The following is an 8,145-nucleotide window of genomic DNA, read 5'->3' on the forward strand; positions in this document are numbered from 1 at the left end:
AACAATAATTGCACTTTTATCCGTATATTCTTTTAAATTTCTTTAAGTTCCAAGATTAATTGCTAATACAAAAACATTTCATTCACAGATTAAATCTTTCTGGGTAAAAGCTGGGCTTAAAACGACAGATTCACAGCACTATTTGTACTTTTTAGCATGTCCAAGGTGTGCCAAATATTGTGGAGCTACTTACGGATACGAATTCACTTGCTTTTACTGTAACAATACTTTCCCAGACCCGATACCACTGTATGTTACCCATATACTTTGAAAACCTAAACCATTGACGTACTTAAACCTATTACTTTTACTACAACTTATCACTTACTTACGTTGTGCCTAATTATATCTGTGTATATTACGCTTCCAGGCATAATTATCTGACGAAACTGAAAACTTGACTGTGTATGTGGAACATCGAGAAGCACAAATGCTATTAGGCATGACAGGCGAAGAGCTCGTTGAAGCAGCCCAAGAGGTATAATCAGTTGCAAACAGTTCAGTTCAATAAATGATGGATACAATCTTTTAACTTTTGCTTTTCTTATCTAAAACAGTGAAGAGATTTTAGTCCCAACCCCATTAATGAAAAATTCAAAGATTGTCAATTCCTTTTCCAAATTAGGACATCAAGGAATGAAACAAGAGGGAGAATATTCGTGCGAAATACATTCATAACGTGTCTTCCATCAGATGAATCATAGTCAGTGTCGTGCAGCTCTAAAGAAAAAAACTTGACTTCACATGTTCAAAAAGAGTTGCTGACCAGTATAACCATGCCTGAATCTCAGGCAAGCACTTCGACCACAAAGAAAGCGTATATTCCAACAACTCTGGCTGAGCATCAAATCAGTTCATCCACCCAAAGAAGCTTCGTCTTCGAAAATGATATAACACAAAAAAGCCCAAAGCATTCTAAGGTACTTACATTGTGTATACTTTTAAAATTGCTTTGTTGGTAATTTCTTAAAAATGATTTACATGTCCATGATCTTCTGAAACATATACACTGGGATGAATCAAAAAATGGGTTTGTATATATAAAATATATCTACTACTTACCTTATAACAAACACGTCACATAATATAGTGGAAATACCATGTTTTCTCTTGGTGTTAGCTGACTGAATCATTTTTTTTAATTGACATAAGATCTCATAAGTTAAATTGTTGTCTGATTATATTACCTGAAGATATTGTGGATATTTAAGCTATGTTAGCGAGAATAACACTAGGTATGCTGGATCAATTGTTGCTAAACTAAAAAAAGCTCAAAACCTACTGGTAGCTTGAATGCATTCTTAAAAATTTTATGGATAATTTAGGAAAATCAAATGAACTAGGATGGAAGTAGTAAATCTTTTTTATGTTGTAGGTTACGTTGTAGTAATACGATATTAAAAAAAATTGGAATATTTTTTTTATATAGATGTGACTGTGTGAGGGGTAGGAACAAAGACCATTCCTAATTATTTAATTTACACATGCATGTATATCTAAAAAAATCTAACACTTAAAATGGGATGAAAAACCTAGGTACATATCTTTACGAACAAGGTTCCCACACTCTACAAAGCAGGTAAGGAAGAAAAATAATGAAGTAGCCGTGACTTCTAAATGTCTGCCTCCGAATTGTCCTTGGCGGATTTATTTCTTCGAAACTTAAAATAAGAAGCATGGCTTTTCGTTTAGGCAAATAATCATTTTTTTTTTGTTTTTATCTACTACTAGCTTGTTGTCAGCCATTGTGTTATGCTAACCTACGTGTTCACGTGGTTTGTTCAGCTCCAAATCACATTTTGCAGATTGCTACATCTTCTATACAATTTTGCTTTTTAGCTTTTCTTTAATTTTTTTTAAAACCAACTACTAATATTGATCTACAAGAGGTTGTACGTCGGTGTCTATTTCGTTTTAGAAAAAAAGATGTAACCAGAATATTTGTTTGCTAGCTGTCTGATTCTTTCTCTTGTAGGTTAGACAAAATTCATTTAAAATAGTTAAACAAACCAGGAGTGCTCGTGTTAGAATTCATTTAGTGCTACGAATTAATCAGTTCATCTCATTCAAAATCCAGTCGCTTTTAATATCTCCCTCACCTATATTTAGGAGTTAGACGAACAAATTAAACTCAGTGCTATAGTTTGTCCCATTTTAGATTACATATATTGATCTACCAACAGAAAATGTCTTTTGCTATTTTTCAACAGCATTACCAGGCTGCCAAAACAACTAACATTTTCTTTTCAAATGTGTTCAATAATATTTAGTTGATTGTGTATTGGATCCAAAAGTATTAAAATTCATATATTCGGCTGCAAGCAGTAATTTCTCTTTACTGATTAGAATAAAAGAGGTAAATGTTCTGAGTTGTTTTCTTTGTGTTAGATGTTTGCCTTGCAATGAATTAAGGTGATATTATTAGATATTCTCATTGATTCTCTTTACAATTGGCTACACGTCATCTTGTTTTTTTTTTTTTATGGTATTTGGCTTTCTTCCTCATGTTCGAATCAACAGTTAGCCACAAGGGTTCAAGTATGCTTATAATGATGAGTGTAGAACAACACATTTTGTACTTTTTGGGATTCTACTTTTGGAAAATATAATGTAAATTTTACGTGAATTATGATGTGGTTATGTTACTTTAAAAAATATGGTGTGCTACCTACATTTAGTTGTCGTTTTGAAAAAAATTAAATATGCTCAGCAAATTAAAGATATATTAATAGTACTTTAAATATGAAATTAAAACTTTTAGCCCTTACATCTATTGCACACAAATATGTACAACTTTATTACATGTAATCTTCACAATGGATTATGTTTGTAATTTCTCTTACCGCATACATACTTATATGCCTAATTACCTAACGCTTAACATACTTGTTATGTTATAAATTTTCAATATCCATCCTTCGTTAAATACAAATTCAATATGTGAACCAAACTCAATGGAAAACAATCCTTATTATACATGTATTGGATGTAAATAATATCAATATAACTATCTATTTCAAAAAAGAAAATGTAGGCGAACTAATAAGAAGAGTTTACTCCAGCCCAATATGAGACATCATCTTACGAAGAATGCCTAACATGGAAGCAAAACTATTGTTCCTACTAAAATATGTGACATGCATTGAGGCAATCCTAAATACCAACGAACTCTATCAAATCAACCATGTACATTAAATGAATAATAAAATCTTTATCTTTTGTAATCGAAAATGCTTAGTCGTCGTACATCTGCATAAAAATATTATAAACTTCAGATTAATACGAGCTCCAAATAATTTTTATTCGTATACTTTAATTTCTTTTATTAGGCCATCATTGTTATCTCTTATTCAGCTGTCTTATGATTTAATATATACTCTCATGTTTATATGTCGTAAAAAAGCCCTAGGTTACAAAATTCATAAATCCGTCAACTACATTCTCAAAAAAAAAAAAAGGTTAAACATATTGACATCCTATACACACTAACAATTTTTCAAATTTCTTTGATTAACTTAATTTTTTTTTTTTTTTGATCTTATCGATTGAACACCAATTTAATCTTTTTCTCCTATTTGAACACCAATTTTCAACTATTTGAACACCAATTCAATCTTATCGATTAAAAATTTCTCCTATTTGAACATCAATTCAATCTTTTTCTTAATTATTTTCACTTTTATAAATTCATTTTTTTTCATATTTTTCACTTTGTTAAACACAGTGTCAACTTGAAATACTAATCGTTTCAATACAGATATACAAGGACATAAAAAATACTATGTTCATGATGATTATAGCTTTTAAATTTACACTATTAGGTAAGACCTTACAGAAATATATAACAATATTAGTTACTATGAATAAAAAAATAAATACTCATATGTTATCCTAGTAAACCTGGGTAGGACACCTCAAGAATTGAGGTGCCCATACCTAGTTATATTAAAGCATGAACGTGAGCTAAACGTCCAGTTTATTCCCGGTGACAAGTTACGCCCATAACACGTTTCTCTTCCACCACATCACAGACCATGGCCAATAGCACAGTAGGATTGTCTCTGCTCTACACCACAACACAACACTGCAGGTGTGTTTGCTTCCTTCTTGACCTTTTCGTTTTCTTCTTTCCTTCCTTTGTCTCTTCCTCCTCCTTGTTGCAGTTTATCATCTAAACTCTGCTGTGGGGAACTTTGCTTTAAAGCCTCAGTCTTCGTCTTTCCACCATTGCACCACCACAACACAGCACTGCAGGTGGGTTTGCTTCTTTCTTTGCCTCATCGGTTTCTTCTTTTCTTCCTTCGTCTCGGAGCCTCGTTCTCGGTCTTTCCACCATTGCATAGATTAAAGCCTAACAAAAAAAGTTTGCTTGTTGTCTTCTTGTTGTGTTGTCTGCCTCCTTGTTACAGTTTCTCGGTCTTCACTCTGCCGCGTGGCATTCCCCTTTTTGGTATTGGTAAGATTCTACTTTGTTAACCTCCTCAAGAACCTTTATTTCAGAGCAAATTGTATGTTTTAAGACCTTGAAATCGGCTTCTAACTTCGTGCCTACCTCTTTCAAGATTTTGTTGTCGATTGAATTTCTATGTTTAGTTTGATAGGAAATAAATAAAAAAATATTCAAAAAATAATGTCCTGATGAAAACATATTCAAAAAATACTGTCCTGATGAAAACAAATTACTCTCTATCGCCGTCTTTTGGTAGGCGATTTTTCTCTCTCTGTATCGAAAACCTTCTTTCTTCGATCAAAATACGAATGAGATCAAAAACAAATCAATAGTTACATCCATACACATAGAATAGGAAGAGATATTTTGTTTTGGATCTTTCAAATCATTTCCGCAGAAACTAGATGCGGCGAGCTGCCTAAGGTCTTGACCACTCTCGGGCTATTCTAGTCAGTGCTTCTACGCCCCTGACCTGCTGGGTTGGGTGGCCGGGTTAGAACCCTCCTCCAAAAATGACTTCTCCGGTGGGAGACGTAGGTCCGCTCCTCGTTCACCACAAAACATGTATCAGGTGCCCACATATATAGAGTCAAAAGAGATACCCTGCTCTGGGGGGATGTCCTCAGTCCCTCTTTTCTCTTCCCACTCCCTCACTGGAAGGGTCTATTAGAGTAAGGGCTAGTGAGCCCAGATTTTTAGGATGGAACTTAGTCCTTAGTCCTTGTTAGGCCCAAGTCAGTGCAGTCTCGATCTTTATGAGGGAGGGAAGAAGATAAGAAAAAGCGAAGCTCCCCAGGAGTTTACCAAAGTAAAGTACGACTTTCCTCTTTCAAAGTGAATCTAGGGTTTTTGTCGTTTCTTGACTTTTGTTTTACAACTTCAAACGTGCAGCTCTTGAAAAGCAAGAAATCTGCATTTCTTGGCAAAGACCCTTTTAACTTTTTGTAGCAAGCACTACGTGGTACAGTAATAAAGTTCAATGTTGCTCTTCCGAAAATGGGTGATGAAGGGTATGGCTAAACCCAAGACCCTCCCCATGAAAAAAACTTTTACCCATTACCCGTCTCACCCCGGTTAAATATTCTTCGGACCCTGCCACACCTAGAATACGAAACGGGGCCAGGATAGACCCGTGAGACCCGATTTTTTTTAAATAAAAAAGTAATCTTTCTTCTCATATGACTGAATTGTAAAACAGATAAGTCTTTAAATACAACATTGTGGAAAATTAATTCATGTCTTCGACCATACTTAATAATAACATACAAAGTATTTTCACGATATAAAGAATTACATAAAAAAAAGGTTATTAGCTCTCCAAAAAAATCTTGACATCCCCAAAAATAAGTTATAACATAATTTAAACAGATCAATATAAAATCAGCAAGTAGCCAATATTTCAGACACATTTTTTGGGATCATCTTCCTCTTAATCAAGAAAGGTGGGACAAGTTGGTAAACTACTTGTAAAATAACTACAAAATTAAATAGAGAAAGTACATTGAAAAAATAAAATGTAATTTTAAACTGTAAAAAATGTAATTTAAAGAGAGAAAGTAGAGTAAAAAAACTAAAATAAAAGTATAATAACAAAATAAAACTGTCATTTAATTTACCTTTCACCTCAAAACCATCTTCACGAGCACATCAATGCCTCCAAAGTCGTTGGATTAAGTCTACTAAGATGAGGACCAACTATTCTTCTACTATTGCTAAAATCATATTCAAATGCAACAGTTGACAGAGGAATAGCTAAGACCGTTATGGTTGAGGTGAGCTACAAAAAAAATGAAAATTAATAAAACTAAAAACACTAGAGTATTTATATCCACATATATGGGGCGGGTATTATAGGACCCATGACCCGTCCCATATCCGGACGGGTCTGAAAATTGGACGCACCATTGCGGCCTGCGGGTCTAGGTGAAACTCGGACCCATTGACATCCCTAGTGATGAAAACAGCACTATCACATACCTTATCCCATGACTCGGCCCACAAGTGACGGCTTCTATATCCACATTTGAACAACTTGGACCTATTGTCATCCCCTGTTTCATAAATCATTTTATAACTCAGTCGATTAATTTATATCAGTAATTCTTTGGTTCATTGATTTTGCATCGATTTATATTTATATATATGTTTGTGTGTGTGTGTGTGTGTGATTACCATTGCCTATGACAGAGTTGTATATGCCAACAGATTTGGTGTTCTCAGTGTGTATTCCATCTGTGTTCGGGCTTAACTTAGGGAAAGAGATCGACATCTTCTCGACTAGGACACTTTGACATCCGTCGAATTTCATGTGAAAATGTGGGTTGTTTTGGATCCGCAAACCGGTCACCACCAAGTTCGAGCTCATGAAAAACCGAATCAACTGTAAATATATGCAAATGAAATCGATTTCATTATTTGCTAATCACCGTTCGACAATTTTGAAATTGGAGATTATCACTCTTAGCTGGGCTGTAACATGGTCCGGGCAATATTTTTCCATTAGGACCCTAAAAAGGACACATATTTCGCGGCAATTGCTGTCATTTTCTGTTCCAAATGTTAGGAATATTGATCTAAATTACAAAATAAACAACGAATACAGAGAGGATACAATTTAATTTCGTATGTATGCATGGTGTGTATGAATCATGATTTAGTTACCTTGTGAGGTTTGCATGGAAGATCCCACCGCTTCTGACCATTTCTTTCAATTGTCCCAGTCCAGTGAAAGTGAAGCCGTCAAGCCTTCACAGGCACGGTATTTAATAAATTTCCCTAGTAATTACTTCGCACATTGCACATTTTTTTATTCAAAATTCGACACTATTAGGAAACAACTCTGATCTTACCTGAAAAACGAGCCCCGGCTCGCAGGGTCCAGAAAAAATGGTTGAGGTAATAAATAACATCTGATCTGATGTGACCAGAACCACTCCATTTTCCACTAGGCATGCCTCCTTCCATGCAGCCTTGAAGGCATCCGTGTCATCGTTATCTCCGTCTCCAACTGCACCATATTCAGACACATTGAAAATGCAGCTCGTGCTCGAGAAGATCCCGGGTTGGGGAAGAGGCGAGTCGGCTGGAACAGTGGGAGATGGTCTGGGGAATCGGCTGGGGTAAGTTCAGGTGATATTTCATCTTATGCTTCTTGTTCATGTGATTATGAAGTCTCCCTCCATCCACATTGGCTACATTTTGGATCAAAAATTGTACATTCAAGATCCATAACACGAATAAGCATTGTATGATTTCCATTGTGCACACAAGGCAAATGAACCAAGAAAATGATTATCTTTGTACCCTTTTCTGAGACTGAGAGTGACTTACTGTGGGAATTTAATGCAACTTATTTTTTTCCTCTCTGTCAAGAGGAAGAATTAATTAAGAAGATGAAAGCTCAAATAAAATGGTTGTATTGTGTTGTGTTGTGCACATTAGCAACTGGCAAGAAACATATGGAAGTAGAGGCTAAGTTTTATATTGAACAAGTTTATTTTTCGAATTCCCTGACATTAACCCATGAAATCAAACATGATTTTAACTATTTTTAAAATTTATTATGTTTTGAACAAAAAATAAACCCTCCATATTAACATCTGTGGGGCTAACAAGTAGTTTATAACTTCAAATATTAGAAAATGGAGTACTAATTTGCGGTCTTTTTTTTCTTTGTTTCCGTAGATTTTTTTAAT

At 34.7% G+C, this 8,145-nt stretch overlaps 1 pseudogene; it reads right to left on the bottom strand.

Moving 5' to 3' along the window:
* Positions 1 to 4,198: 4,198 nt before the first annotated feature.
* Positions 4,199 to 7,722, bottom strand: LOC140835445 (polygalacturonase At1g48100-like; annotated as a pseudogene).
* Positions 7,723 to 8,145: the final 423 nt, after the last annotated feature.

This window comes from Primulina eburnea, chromosome 6 (assembly GCF_022965805.1).
Source record: "Primulina eburnea isolate SZY01 chromosome 6, ASM2296580v1, whole genome shotgun sequence".
NCBI lineage: Eukaryota > Viridiplantae > Streptophyta > Magnoliopsida > Lamiales > Gesneriaceae > Primulina > Primulina eburnea.